General features: G+C 43.1%; 1 long non-coding RNA gene across 1 annotated transcript; it reads right to left on the bottom strand.

Moving 5' to 3' along the window:
* Nucleotides 1–2,427: 2,427 nt before the first annotated feature.
* On the bottom strand, nucleotides 2,428–8,044 carry LOC311521805. The gene is made up of 2 exons (XR_014711973.1): nucleotides 7,265–8,044; nucleotides 2,428–5,038 (listed from the first exon to the last, which is right to left on the bottom strand). It is a non-coding gene; the product is annotated as an uncharacterized lncRNA (long non-coding RNA).
* Nucleotides 8,045–12,980: the final 4,936 nt, after the last annotated feature.

The raw sequence follows: 12,980 nt of genomic DNA, 5'->3' as shown, positions 1-12,980 counted from the left end.
GGAAAGCTTTGGGTGAAGGCAAGCAAGTTATGTCACTTCTCCACCCTTCTGTATGAACATTTTCTAGCATTTTCTGGCAGGTGCCACTTGCTCTCACAGGAGCATGCTGTTTGAGCCACAAATTTCTCCTTGCTCCTCTCTTCAGGTAATTGGATCTGCTGCTTTCTGAATTCTCACGTCATTTTCCTACAAGGGTCCTGAAAGGATCTCAGGGCATCCTCATGGCCTCCTTTCCCAGTATGTCAACCAACCCACAATTTTAATGGTCACCCAAGAAGAGTGTTTGCCAAGGCACTTACTCTGTCACAGCAGCTGCTCTCCTCCATCCAGCCGTGGGCTACTCCAAGCTTCACCAGGAAATTGTCACGGGCTTTTATTAGCATCAGACTTTGAATTCTGCTCTGAAAGCCACACTCAGCCACTCCTTCTCTGCCCTGTATTGCTGTAAGACTCCAAAGTCCTGTTCCCTTCCCTTATCTGCCTCAGGGTGCCTCATATGCCTTAATCACATCCCTTCTGGCTCAGAACATATGGGGCTCCCCATAGGAGCCTACCAACACTGCCCTTCGGCCACTAGGGGCATTACTGAGTGAAATGAGACCCTTCCATTTCCTGTTTGCCTAGAGGGAACTGCCACAAAAATAGCAAGGGCTGGTTGGAAGTTTTCTGATCAAAGTTTTCACTGGTGGAATCTTGTTTATTGAGTATAAAACTTGCTGGGTAGCATCAGCTTTCCTCAAAATTTGTTGATGATTCATTGGAAAGCTGAACACAGAAAAAAAATTATGTTTGAAAACTGAAATTTTCAGTTTTTTTTTAGGAAAACTAGGAATTTTCCACTGAAAATGTTGATGTCAATGATCTTTTTGTTTTAATTAAATTTTCTATGTAAAAAAAGCCCAAACAGCTGTAATGAGTGCACTCAGTACTTACTTAGTGCTTTTCCTTTCCAAGGCATTCTCTCTCTCCTTCTGTAGCATTCCCAGTTGCAGCATCTAAGTATGATAAACATTTAGGCCTTGTCTACACTACCATTTAAGTTGATGTAAGTTACTTCGCTCAGAGGTGTGAAAAAACCAACCAAAGAGTTCCATGAATTACATTGACTTAAAGTGTTGAGGTGGAGTAATTATGCTCTCTTGTTGACATAATATGGCTTCACCAGATGCGCTAAATGGATGACGCTGCGTTGATGCAGCAGCAAAAATTTAGTGCAGTAGTGAAGACAAGCCCTTAGGAACTTCTTATTCAGTATTTACCACTAAGAGAGATTGTGAGTCTCTGTGGTCTTAAATGCCCGCTGGCTCTTGCTGCAGAGCAGCTGAGAGGAAAACACCAGACAAGCCTCTGCTGCCCACAAGAACTTACCAGATGCAGGACAAGCTGATCTCCATAGGGTAGGAATTGAAGATAAATCCTGACCCAGAGTCCAGCTGTGCTGTATCATTGTATACAAACCAGAGCTTTATGAGAAACCTGCATAATCAGGAGACTCACACAGCAGAGAACCCAGAAAGGCTAGAATAAAGATCTCAAGCAAGGAAGAGACTCTGAAATTGCCTGGTGTGACCTCAGAGAATGGCCCAGCCCATCTGAACCAGATAGATATAAACGTTGCTTTGATAACAAACCGATCAGCAACAGATGCCACACAGTCTTCCTCAGTGCTTGGCTCAAAGCTAGCCAGTGAATAATGAGGAAGAAAAGAATTTAATGACTTGGAATAAAGAAGATAGACTCTCATCACTACAAACTCTGATGGTTTTTTTTGAGTCATGCAATATTTGATGTTTCTCTTAAAGTCTCAGCTCATGAAGTCCTATGATTGTGAGAGGTTTCAGAGTAACAGCCATGTTAATCTGTATTCGCAAAAAGAAAAGGAGTACTTGTCGCACCTTAGAGACTAACCAATTTATTTGCGCATAAGCCATCTGATGAAGTGAGCTGTAGCTCACGAAAGCTTATGCTCAAATAAATTGGTTAGTCTCTAAGGTGCCACAAGTACTCCTTTTCTTTTTATGATTGTGAGAGAATTTTAGCTTTCATTTTTTTAAAATATAGGTTACTAGCCCTTGTGGGTGCATAGAAAAGCTAAAAAGCATGACCCCTTATTAGCCTCTCTCTTGTTAGCAAACATTGATAGTTGGAGAGGAACCCTTCTCCTGCCATCGTGTGGGTCTGTGGTGAGGTTACAAATATAGGAATGTTACGAATTACACCTGGTAGAACACGCATACAACTGCTGCGAATTATACCTTGTAGGACATGCACACAAATGCTAAGAATTACACCTGGTAGGACACGCACACCAATGCTACGAATTACACCTGATAGGACACGCACACCAATGCTGCGAATTATACCTGATAGGTCACGCACAGTTCGAATCTAGGCTGAGGCACAGAAACAAAGTCCACAACTGCAGAGTTCCCAAAAGATACTAAGTTTATTACGCTCGAGCGTGGTGTCCCCCTGCCAGCCAGGGGGGCACCCTGAATACAGATTATACAAAGGTTATATACTTTTTAGCAAAGCATGTTGCTCTCATGCATCGGAAACCTTAGCCAATAAACAAACCCTTGTCTTATCTACCACCCATCCGTGCTTGGTGCATTCCTTGTGCTATACCAGTATGTTAATTACACAGCATGGTCCTAAAGCCATGCATCAGTAACTTTTATTATCAGAATGGGAGGCCTCACATCAAGGCCAAGAGACAGGGAGTTAGAGACTAACAAAAACCAGATACTGGGAGTCAAGGCAAGCTGGAGACAAGAAGGAGGATTTTCACAGGGATTCAGTATCTAAGGATCACTCCTCCTGGTGTATGATATGCTGGCATTTAAACAATGGTGGGCCCTAAACCGAAATGGAGTCACATGTGCTAACTTTTCCTTAACAGTCCTCCCTTTTTTTTTTTTTGTACGTCAGTAAGCTATATTGGGGCTGAGTAACCACGCTGCAGGGTTAGCAACTGCCGACAGCACATACTGCAGCATTGTAGGCATACAAAAAATAATGCAAAAACAATAACAGTCAAAAAAGTAAATACAAAATACGCCGTCCCCAAGTCCCCACATCCAGTAGCCATGAGGTGAGCCAGTCCCAGACCTCCTGGAATCCGGTGTTGGTAGTGTCAAGGCTGATGTGGTGGAATAGGGCTGCCTGTTGCTTGAGGATGTGGATGTCAGTTTCCACCCTATGGTGCTGATTTACAAATACACAACAGCTTGAATTGACCAGAGCACAAACCCCGCCCTGGTTTGCAAGAAGATAATCCAGAGCTAGGCGGTTTTGCAATGTAGTTTGGGATAGCTGGGTGACTTCAATTGAAGGGCAGAGAGAGCATCTGCAGTAACATTTGCCATTAGTTCCAAAGCAGCTGAAATGTTAACTATAGCCTTTTTCAGCTCGCTTACTCCCAACCACGGCAGAAACCAACGCACAAAGGAGTGAAAGCCTTTGGGCCGATAAGAAAGGGGGTTTAAAGGAATACTTCGTCAGTCCCTTCATACTAGATTGCGGATCTCTCCCCGGGTCAGGGTCTGGTGTACTGTCACGGCGGGTACTATAGCCCCTAAGGTACATGGACCACACCATCCTGCTGGGAGAACCTTATAGGCTGTGTGATTGCATAACCAATACCAGCCAGACCCCTCGGGGACCGCCACGGGGTTCTGGAGTAGGTAAAGGGGCCTCCCGCACCAGAGCTGATTTGGGTGGTGTCCTTGCACCCTACAAAATTCCCTACAAAAATTGTATTTTCTATGCCCTTACGTTGTGACACACATAAAGCATAATTACCCTGGGCCACCATATCAATAGACCATATTTGGATTGTAACATTTCAGTTAAATGTAGTGTTTGCCCATAGCTTAGCTTGGAGTGTTCGATTAAGGGGGATAGGTACCCCTACCAACGGACCCCCTGACCTAAATATGTGGGGGTACAAATACAAATCCAACACTGCGTTCGATTTACACCTGTTTGATAGCACGGGTTAAATTCAAGAAGCTATTGCCCTTCCATCCTTGTACTGGACTTGGGGAGAGGACCCCGCAGGCAAACCATACCAATGTTGACATCCTCCCCTGTACCATACAAAAAAACACTACCCCCAATGTAAGTCCAATAAACAGGAACACAAAAAGTCCTGGTGGGCTGTGAAGGTCCCAGTAGCTGGAAAGCTTAGTCCATGGGTTGGTCGTGGTGTTCATTCGTGAAGTGGCTCATCCAATGGCTTCTCAGGGTCAGGTGGGGGTCTCAGCGCCAACTTAACATAGCTATGATGGATCCAGGAACCTTTACCTGCAAAGGAGTGGTGGCAGATGGTGGGAGTAATGTTCGTGGCTGTAAGGCGTTTTTGGTGTTTATACTTGCCTACAAGCACAGGTTCCAGCCTCTGGAATAAACCCACCCCACCACTTTACTTCACATTCCCAAGAATACATCCCGCAACTTCCTCCCTGCCAATGTACAATGCTCTGTCTTTGCCATCAAGGCCAATTTTCAGTGTCTTTTGCAGTCAGGAATCCTTGGATTTTGGTGGTTTTAGCAGAGCAGGCGTTTGTTTTTTTTTTTTTTTTTTTTGGGAACAGTCATGGTTTTGCATTATACAGGGGAGAGGTTACTAACACGTCACCCTGTAGTGCTTTGGTTTTGTTTTTTTAGCAAATACTGAATGCAGGTTAGCTTTGTCAGTGGACAAGGGAGAGGTTACTAGCACTTCACCTTGGATTTTTTTTTTTGCTGTTTAAAAGGAGGAAAGAAAAAAAACCCAGAAGGAGGGACAGGCTGATCAGTAGTCGAAGTGAAGTCACCTCGAGGTGGAGGGGTCTTTTTGCAGTAAGAAGCATGGGTCTAGGCAGTCAGTCCTTGGCACTTCACAGCGGTGTTGGTAGTTAGCAGGACTTAATAAGGGCCTTTTCAGCATGGGGCCAGAGTAGTCTTTTGTTGATGGACCTTTCTGTAGACCCAGTCATCTGGTTTTAACAAATGGCAGGTTTGCTCAGGATTCTTGAAGCAGGACTTCTTTTACCTGTAAATACAGAGACCTAACACATTTTATTAATGTCTGGCAGTGTGTTGCAGATCTCACAGCTGCTTGGGCACATTCAAGCCCCCCTCTTTCTTGGCTGTTAGCCAAATCCTACTGTGAGTAGTGTCCTTGGGCAGGCCAGTGTTTTATCTTTGGACCGAGCCTGCTAGCTACAGCGTTGAATTAGCTCGTCCTCCGTTTTATTTTTTTGTCCCTTTCTTGGCTTTTATTAACCTGCAAAGGAAACTTTCACTTTTTACTCATACACCTTTGTTTAAAAAGGAACACATGTACATTGCCCATTATACAGCACTTCAGTCTTATTGTATAATGTTATGTGACATACACCCTTCTAGGAAAATGACTTTATTACAGAGCTTTGGAGCAACAAGCCAGGACAAGCACACCCACTTTTGAGGAGTCCACTTGGTAGAACCTCTGGTGTCCAATAGCTTTCCTCCCTCCCCAGCCCTCTGGCTAGAAATGTGAGGTAGCCAGAAGGATCTCATGTATAATATGGGGAGTGGGTTAACCTTTCATGTCCTTGCTTCCAAAGACTGTTGGTGTGCAAATTTTAACAACAATTTTTTTAATTAAAAGATCTGGCCAATGAATTTTTTTTTATTTAAGCAAATGTATTAAACTTTAGTATATTACATTTTTTAATATTATTCAAGCACTTTGTATTCCAAGTTGAATAAAACAAGTATCTGCATTTTGATTTAACCCTTTTATTTAGTTTTAAATTAAACTGTCCTATGAAAAATTAAACACAGCAATTCTGGCCACCAGACAAACACCACAAGACAGGACATAGAACACAGAACACAGAACAGAATTCCTATTGTGCCAGTAAATTCATGAGATGTTGAATTGCTTTTCAGCTGGCATCAGTTTTTTCTGATTTTCTGAAAGACAAAAAAACCCCACAGATCTACCCCTTTTGGGCAGTCAGTCATTGCTTAACATATTTCCTTTTTATACAAATACCTTTGTTAATTGCAGGCAAAAAAGAGGAATTACCCATATTTTCTTGTATTTGTTTTATAGGCAGCCCAGGTTTCAGTGGCCTCTACCTTATCAGTTAGGTAATTTACATTAAAACAAATGCTTTCTGACTTGCTTTTGGATTCACAGGTTAAAGATTCTTACTTTAAAAAGGGCACAATAAACTTTACCAGACTTTTGATTGCCTTTTACTTTTAACTCCTGCTGTCAAACACACAGCGACCTGAAAAGGAAGACACCACCTATTGTAGCCCTTTGGAACCTAACAAGATATTAATTAAGTAGCACTGTATAATTGCATTTCTTTGGAAAAGGGCCCATTTTTTCCAAAATGGCTGCAAAGAAACCAAGCATTCTTTTTCTTTCCAGTATTTCACAAAGTTCATCTGCTTAATTCTTTCCAGCAACTAAAAAGTTAACTTCTTACTTTCTTAAATCACTTGCTTATTTCCCAAAACGACACCCAATTAACTTAGATTTTACCATTCCAAGTATTATTCCGGGATTTACGTTTTCCATTCCTGTAATTATTTACTCCTCTTTTATTACTATGACCTTCAAGTTTCCAACCTGTTTTCCAATCTCTTTATTTGTTGCCTGCCCGCTTGGGCCTGATCCTGTTTTTTTTCTCTGAACTGTCCCTTCCATGAGCACCAGCTTTGTTTCACTACCAAATTAACAAGGAGGGTGGGCTTCTTAACTAGCCCCCAGCCCTCCTGGTCTCTTTTCTTAAATATTTTTACTTACAAGGGCTACCCGAGTCCTCCCCACATGAGGCTTGTCACCTGGACAGAAAGCACGGCTAATTGGCAAGCAAGGAGGTGACGGGCATAAGTCAGAAAGCCGAGGGTTTCTGTCCCATACAGTTGTCCCATACATACCAATAATCCATCTGGGCTGGAGCTTTGTCCTCCAGCCTCCTTCTAAGCACTGTTAATGTATCCCCAGCAAAGGACCCATCCGGTAGCCATTCAACAGATGTTTGAGTTGTTAGTGCTGGCCACTCAACCTTACATAAAATAACAGCTTTTTTCCTACCTAACCCATGGGTGCCAGAAATATTCCCCCAATTCTCGAGAATTTCAGCCAAAGGGGTCCCCTTACTTACACTCTGCCCAGAACCCATAATGGGCTACCAAAAGAACACAAAATGTGCCACCTTATCGCCTAAGCGACAGCTCACACCCACCCCCTTGGAGTTCTCAAAGGTGAACTCACCCTGTGCCGGCTGGAGCTGTCCGAGAGGAGGAGTGTAGTCTCGCTTGTTGGGGCAAGCCTAGAGTCCCTTCGTGGTCACCAAAACTGTTACGAATTACACCTGGTAGGACACGCATACAACTGCTGCGAATTACACCTGGCAGGACACGCACACAAATGCTGCGAATTACACCTGGCAGGACACGCACACAAATGCTGCGAATTACACCTGGCAGGACACGCACACAAATGCTGCGAATTACACCTGGTAGGTCACGCACAGTTCGAATCTAGGCAGAGGCACAGAAACAAAGTCCACAACTGCAGAGTTCCCAAAAGACACTAAGTTTATTACGCTCAAGCGTGGTGTCCCCCTGCTAGCCAGGGGGGCACCCTGAATACAGATTATACAAAAGTTATATACTTTTTAGCAAAGCATGTTGCCCTCGTGCATCGGAAACCTTAGCCAATAAACAAACCCTTGTCTTATCTACCACCTATCCGTGCTTGGTGCATTCCTCGTGCTATACCAGTATGTTAATTACACAGCATGGTCCTAAAGCCATGCATCAGTAACTTTTATTATCAGAATGGGAGGCCTCACATCAAGGCCAAGAGACAGGGAGTTAGAGACTAACAAAAACCAGATACTGGGAGTCAAGGCAAGCTGGAGACAACGAGGAGGATTTTCACAGGGATTCAGTATCTAAGGATCACTCCTCCTGGTGTATGATGTGCTGGCATTTAAACAATGGTGGGCCCCAAACCAAAATGGAGTCACATGTGCTAACTTTTCCTTAACAGGAATAAGGATGTTGGGCCAAGCTAACTAGTGGCTTTGAGATATTCAGCTTCTGATCCCTTATGGGGGCCTGATGAGAAAGTGCTGAGGACCCACCTTCTGAAAATCAGGCATTTGCAAGGTGTCTCAAGTTGGGTACCTGAAATCACTACTCACCTTTGAAAATCTTGGCCAGAAGGCCTAGAGTCAACAGGAGTCCTTCCATTGACTTTAATGGGCTCTGGGTCAGTGGTTTGAGCATTGGCCTGCTAAACCCAGGGTTGTGAGTTCAACCCTTGAGGGGGCTATTTAGGGATCTGGGGCAAAAATTGGGGGATTGGTCCTGCTTTGAGCAGGGGGTTGCACTAGATGACCTCCTGAGGTCCCTTCCAACCCTGATATTCTATGATTCTAAGCACTCTTAGTTAACCCTTCACTTAACATAACTCTAAGCCTAAGACCCACTTACAACAAAATGTGTGTGTGAAACCACTCAGCAGCTTTTGGCTGAGTATTGTTTTGTGCATCTGTGTGTGTGTGTGTAAGCGAGAAAGAGATCACACAGAAACTGAGGTCAGACAAGAACAGACTGAGAGCTGGTCTACACTTAAATCTTAGTTAGGATGACCTACCTACGTCACTCAGAGCTGTGAAAAATTCCACATGCTAAGCACTGTAGTTATGTCCCCCAAACTCCTGGCATAGATGTTGTGTATTTGGTTATCGTGGTAATAGCACCTTGTTGTTACTATGGCAACTGAGCTAGATTATTAGGGGATAGCCCAGCCAGTTTGGGCTGGTTTGGTTAGTTCAATGTGTGGAAAATAAATGGCTGCTTTCATGGCTCACAGCTCTCTGTGTCTCAAGTGATTTCTTCCTAAAACTACTGCCCCCAAGGATACAACAATAGACATGGCTAGGTTGACAGAAGATCTTGCCTCTCACAGAAGTGGATTAGCTATCTCAATGGAAAAACCCCTACCATTGATGTAAGAAGCAGTCACACAATGGCCCTGAGGTGCCAGAGCTGTGTTGCTATAGTGTAGACATACCCTGAGAGAGAGGCAGGCAGCCTGAAGGAGCAGCTGAAAGTGTGGTGGCTGACCCTGGAAAACACTGGGAAAGAGGTTTTTGGGTCAGGGAGCAGGCTAAAAGGGTGTCCTTGGTGCTGTGAGGAAAAGAAGCTGTTTCCTGCTGTTTGCTTCTGTCTGCATTCAGAGACCAAGGACTTTGAACATTCCTTGTAAAGTATCAAAGAACCACCTGGCTAGCACCAATTTCTGCTCCTGACTGGAACACCCACAGGGCTCCAAACTTTGACTAGCCACTTGGCATGAAAAGGGCCTGTCACTGCTTCTGTGCTATGAACTGAAGGAATCTGTCACATGCAAGCAAATGGCTGTGACTAAATTAATTTAATCAGAAGATCTTCAATGATCTGAAACACAAAAAAGAGTCCTACAAAATGTGAAAACTAGGTCAAATTAAAAAGGCTGAATATAAACAAAGAACACAAGTATGGACAAAATTAGAAAAGCCAAGGCACAAAATGAAATTAAACTAGCTAGAGACATAAAGAGTACAAAGAAAACATTCTGCAAATCCATTTGAAGCAAGAGGAAGACCAAGCACAGGGTTGGCCTGTTACTCAATGGAGGGTGCGGGGGAACAATAACAGAAAATGTGGAAATGATGTTTCGGTTTTCACCCAAAAAAAGGTAGTAGCGATTGGACATCTGAAATAGTCAATATCAGTGAAAATGTGGTAGGATCAGAGGCTATACTAGGGGAAGAACAAGTTGAAAATTATTTAGACAAGTTAGATGTCTCCAGGTCAGCAGGGCCTGGTGAAATACATCCTAGAATACTGAAGGAACTGTCTGAGGAGATATCTGAACCATTAGTGATTATCTTTGGAAGATCATGGAAGATGGGAGAGATTCCAGAGGACTGGAAAAACACAAATATAGTGCCCATCTATAAAAAGGGAATTAAAGAAAACCCAGGGAATTACAGACCAGTTAGCTTACTTCAGTAACCAGAAAGATAATGGAGCAAATGATTAAGCAATAAGTTTGTAAACACCTAGAAGATAATGTAATTATTCCCCTCTCTTCGGCATTGGTGAGGCCACATCTGGAATATTCCGTCCAGTTTTGGGCCCCCCACTACAGAAAGGATGTGGACCAATTGGAGAGAGTCCAGCGGAGGGCAACGAAAATGATTAGGGGGCTGGGGCACATGACGTATGAGGAAAGGCTGAGGGAACTGGGCTTTTTTAGTCTGCAGAAGAGAAGGATTAGGGGGGGATTTGATAGCAGCCTTCAGCTACCTGAAGGGAGAGTTCCAAAGAGGATGGAGCTCGGCTGTTCTCAGTGGTGGCAGGAGCAATGGTCTCAAGTTGCAGTGGGGGAGGTCTCGGTTGTATATTAGGAAAAACTATTTCACTAGGAGGGTGGTGAAGCACTGGAATGGGTTACCTAGGGAAGTGATGGAATTTCCTTCCTCTAGAGTTTTTTAAGGCCCATCTTGACAAAGCCCTGACTGGGATGATTTAGTTGGGGTTGGTCCTGCTTTGAGCAGGGGGTTGGACTAGATGACCTCCTGAGGTCTCTTCCAACCCTAATCTTCTATGATTCTATGATAAGTAAGGCTACATTTATGTCACGGGGGTCATGGAATTCACGGAATCCGTGACTTCCAGAGACCTCTGTGACATTCTCTGCTTCAGCCCTAGGGGCTGCAGGACTCTGGAGCTGGTAGCCAGCAGGGCCCTGGCAAGGTTCCAGCGACAGGCGTCAGCAGCCACAGGTGACAGGGGCCCCCCTGCAAGGTTACAGTGACAGATGACAAACTCATGAGGGGGGCCCGCCTCAGGGTTCCAGCAATGAATGACAGCCTTGTGTGTGGTGGGGAGGAGTCGGAGGAGGACACATAGGGCGAGCGGCTGGGGGTGTCCTGTTATTTTAGAGAAGAGCTGTAGCTCACGAAAGCATATGCTCAAATAAATTTGTTAGTCTCTAAGGTACAACAAGTACTCCTTTTCTTTTTGGGGATACAGACTAACACGGCTGCTACTCTGAAACAAATAATTAAAGGTCTAGAAAACATGACCTATGAGGAAAGATTGAAAAAACTGGATTTTGTTTAGTCTGGAGAAGAGAAGACATAAAAGGTTGTTAGAAGGAGGAGGGAGAAAAATTGTTCTCCTTAACCTCTGAGGATAGGACAAGAAGCACTGGGCTGAAATTACAACAAGGGTGGTTTAGATTGGACATTAGAAAAAAACTTCCTGTCAGTGTGGTTAAGCACTGGAATAAATTGCCTAGGGAGGTTGTGGAATCTCCTTCATTAGATATTTTTAATCAGGTTAGACAAACACCTGTCACGAATGATCTAGATAATACTTAGTCCTGCCATGATTGCAGGGGACTGGACCAGAAGACCTCTCACGGTCCCTTCCAGTCCAATGAGTCTATGAAATCTATTATTATTATCAGAGTAGCAGCTGGAGGCACACAACGTACTAGGCCTCACACTTACATACTAATAGGCATGAGAGATAAAAGATAAATAAAAGCAAGCATTGTTTTACTATCTCCATTTTATAGAAAGGGAACGAGGACACAAAGAAACTATGTGACACACCCAAATCACACAGACTGTGGGAAACCTAGGACGCAAACCAAGGTATCCTGAATCCTAGTCCAGTGTGTTAACCACAAGACCACACTACCTTCCTACAGGGTGCTTGTTCTCTGGGTGCTTTTGTAAAAAGAACAGGAGTACTTGTGGCACCTTAGAGACTAACAAATTTATCTGAGCATAAGCTTTTGTGAGCTATAGCTCACTTCATCGGATGCATACAGTGGAAAATATAGCAGGTAGTACTGAACATTGCTCTGTGCATGACAGTTAACTAGAGCCCAGGAAAGGCATTTCTATGAAATTCTGTGTTGTGTGAAGAACCAATTTTTGACTGAATGGGTGAACCAAAAAAAAAAAAAAAAAAATTGAAAAAAAAAATGGTTTCAGGTCAACCCAAAACAAACTGAAAAAGTCAAAAAAAATTTTGCTGCTGGTTGAACAAAATGTTTTGGTCGACTTAAAAGGAAATGTTTCTTTTTGGTTTTTTTTAAACTTTTAAAAAATTAAATAAAATTGAATAAAATACAAAACAGTCATTTTGAATTGAAGTCAAAACTTTTAATTTTGAAAATGTTGAAACAAAACATTTAAACTTTTTTTTCTCCCAACCAAAACAATTTAGCGTATTCAACACAAATTTGTAAAATGTTTTGATCAACCCGAATCTGCATTTTTGTTTGGTGAAAAAAGCTGTGGCTGAAAAATTTTGCTCAACTCTAGTGAAATCTACACAGTAATCCGGACATAGAAAATATCTAACGTAGCTGTGAACCTCAATGGCCTAGATACAGCAGCTAATTCTAGCCATTAGTACATAACTGCCTCACACCCTCAATTGTTCCTAAAGCTGGTTGAAAGAAAAATGTATAGTACATGGAGGCTGAAGACATTAAAGTGCAGATCAGAGAGGAAAGAATTTACCGTAAAAAATGTCTAAGCCACTGAAAAGCAGCTGGATCATTATAACACTAAAAATATTGTCAGTATCACAGAATGAAGAAAACATTACAAGATGATACACACCTGTCTACAAAAAATGCTCTGATATATTATGCTATTTCTCAGATTTCATATGAGGGATTAAAGACTGAATGCCAAAAACCTGCAAAGGTGTAAATCGACATAGTCCTATTCAGTAGTGCCTACAGCTGTACGCATATTACACACCATTGGCAACAGTGAGGAGCACCAGCGCTGATCACCTCGCTGCCAGTTCAGGTTTAGCACTCTGACTGTCTGTCATGACAAGGGGGTGGTGGAGCCAAAATTGACTGAATGCATGCTGCTACTCTTTGCCTCAGGTGTAGG

Source organism: Lepidochelys olivacea (assembly GCF_965140295.1).
Source record: "Lepidochelys olivacea isolate rLepOli2 genome assembly, chromosome: 6".
NCBI lineage: Eukaryota > Metazoa > Chordata > Testudines > Cheloniidae > Lepidochelys > Lepidochelys olivacea.
This window is presented reverse-complemented; position numbering and strand designations above follow the sequence as displayed.